The following is a 3,020-nucleotide window of genomic DNA, read 5'->3' as shown; positions in this document are numbered from 1 at the left end:
ATTATGCGATAAAATGTTAATTTATGAATTGTTTTAAAATTATTAGATAACCTATTATATACTAATTATTAGGTTTGATAGGTATCTGACAGGAACGTATAAAAACGTAAAAGGTTTAACGGTGGAATGCCAAGGAAAACTTGGAACATTTGCGAAACAGCTGGATTTCACACATATCAGCTTTTTCTCAAATTTTTCGATTTTTCATTGAACCCTACTTCAATGAATGAAAACACATGTTTTATACAATTTAAATATAATATGCAACCTTCAACATCATAAATTGTCAATGAATATTTGGAACATTTTCGAAAAGGTTGCAATCCACAATATCTCAGCTTTTCCCGAATTTTTCGATCATTCATTGCACGCATCTTCAAATTTAAAATCATTGTTTTGTTAATTATGCGATAAAATGTTAATTTATGAATTTTTTCTAATTTTTAGTGACAGTTAACAGTAATCCAAACTTTTTTGTTTGATTTGCATATCAATTATTTAAAAATGGGGTTCTAATTCTTTCCCCTTATCTCTCAAACGTAAATAACTACATATCAGTTTGATCAAAAATCGTGTTTTGAAAAAGTTTTGTGATATCATATCAAAACAATTATCTGTCACATAATTTTATGATAACTTATTAGATAGTAATGATTAGATTTGATAGGTATCTGACAGTAACGTATATAAACGTAAAAGGTTTTACGGTGCAATGCCAATGAAGACTTGGAACATTTGCGAAAGAGCTGGATTCCACATCTTATCAGCTTTTTCTCAAATTTTTCGATTTTTCATTGCGCGCTACTTTACCAACTCAAACAAGTCAATATATATAATTTTTTGTTGAAAAATTATCAGATTGATTGTATGGTTCTATTGACAACGGTAAAGTAAGAAAAGATGGAATATATTAGAGCACGCAATGGCAACGACCATAGGTTTCTAACAGAATGTCATTGAAGATGTGGAACATTTGCGAAAGATCTGCAATTCACAATATCTCAGCTTTCCCGAATTTTTCGATCATTCATTGCACGCATCTCCAAAATTAAAATCATTAATTTGTTAATTATGCGATAAAATGTTAATTTATAAATTTTTTTAAAATTTTAGTGACAGTAAACAGTAACCCAAACATTTTTTTGCTTGATTTGCATATCAAATATTTAAAAATGAGTTTCTAATTCTTTCTCTAAAACTACATATCAGTTTGATCAAATATCGTGAAAGTTTTGTGATATCATATCAAAACAATTATCTCTTACATAATTTTATGATAACTTATTAGATATTAAATATTAGATTTGATAGGTTTCTGACAGTAACGTATATAAACGTAAAAGGTTTTACGGTGGAATGACAATGAAGATTTCGAACATTTGCGAAAGCGCTGTTTCCACAACTTTTCGATTTTTCATTGCGCGCTACTTTAACAACTCAAACAGGTCAATATATATATTTTTTGTTGAAAAATTATCAGATTGATTGTATGGTTCTATTGACAACGGTAAAGTATGAAAAGATGGAATATATTAGAGCACGCAATGGCAACGACCATAGGTTTTTAACAGAATGTCATTGAAGATGTGGAACATTTGCGAAACAGCTGGATTTCACACATATCAGCTTTTTCTAAAGTTTTTCGGTTTTTCAATGAACCCTACTTCAATAAATGAAAAGATATGTTTTGTACAATTTGAGAATAATATACAACCTTTAACATCATAAATTGTCAATGAATATTCGGAACATTTGCGAAAGATCTGCAATTCACAATCTCTCAGCTTTCCCGAATTTTTCGATCATTCATTGCACGCATCTCCAAAATTAAAATCATTAATTTGTTAATTATGCGATAAAATGTTAATTTATAAATTTTTTTAAAATTTTAGTGACAGTAAACAGTAACCCAAACATTTTTTTGCTTGATTTGCATATCAATTATTTAAAAATGAGTTTCTAATTCTTTCTCTAAAACTACATATCAGTTTGATCAAATATCGTGAAAGTTTTGTGATATCATATCAAAACAATTATCTCTTACATAATTTTATGATAACTTATTAGATATTAAATATTAGATTTGATAGGTTTCTGACAGTAACGTATATAAACGTAAAAGGTTTTACGGTGGAATGACAATGAAGATTTCGAACATTTGCGAAAGCGCTGTTTCCACAACTTTTCGATTTTTCATTGCGCGCTACTTTAACAACTCAAACAGGTCAATATATATAATTTTTTGTTGAAAAATTATCAGATTGATTGTATGGTTCTATTGACAACGGTAAAGTATGAAAAGATGGAATATATTAGAGCACGCAATGGCAACGACCATAGGTTTTTAACAGAATGTCATTGAAGATGTGGAACATTTGCGAAACAGCTGGATTTCACACATATCAGCTTTTTCTAAAGTTTTTCGGTTTTTCAATGAACCCTACTTCAATAAATGAAAAGATATGTTTTGTACAATTTGAGAATAATATACAACCTTTAACATCATAAATTGTCAATGAATATTCGGAACATTTGCGAAAGATCTGCAATTCACAATCTCTCAGCTTTCCCGAATTTTTCGATCATTCATTGCACGCATCTCCAAAATTAAAATCATTAATTTGTTAATTATGCGATAAAATGTTAATTTATGAATTTTTTTAAAATTTTATTGACAGTAAACAGTAATCCAAACTTTTTTTCGTTTGATTTGCATATCAATTATTTAAAAATGAGTTTCTAATTCTTTCTCCTTAACTCTCTAACTTACAAAACTACATATCAGTTTGATCAAAAATCGTGAAAGTTTTGTGATATCATATCAAAACAATTATCTCTTACATAGTTTTATGATAACTTATTAGATATTAATTATTAGATTTGATAGGTTTCTGACAGTAACGTATATAAACGTAAAAGGTTTTACGGTGAAATGCCAATGAAGATTTGGAACATTTGCGAAAGAGCTGTTTCCACAACTTATCAGCTTTTTCTCAAATTTTTCGATTTTTCATTGCGCG

Source organism: Styela clava, chromosome 13 (genome assembly GCF_964204865.1).
Source record: "Styela clava chromosome 13, kaStyClav1.hap1.2, whole genome shotgun sequence".
Taxonomy (NCBI): domain Eukaryota; kingdom Metazoa; phylum Chordata; class Ascidiacea; order Stolidobranchia; family Styelidae; genus Styela; species Styela clava.
Note: the sequence above shows the minus strand (reverse complement) of the source record.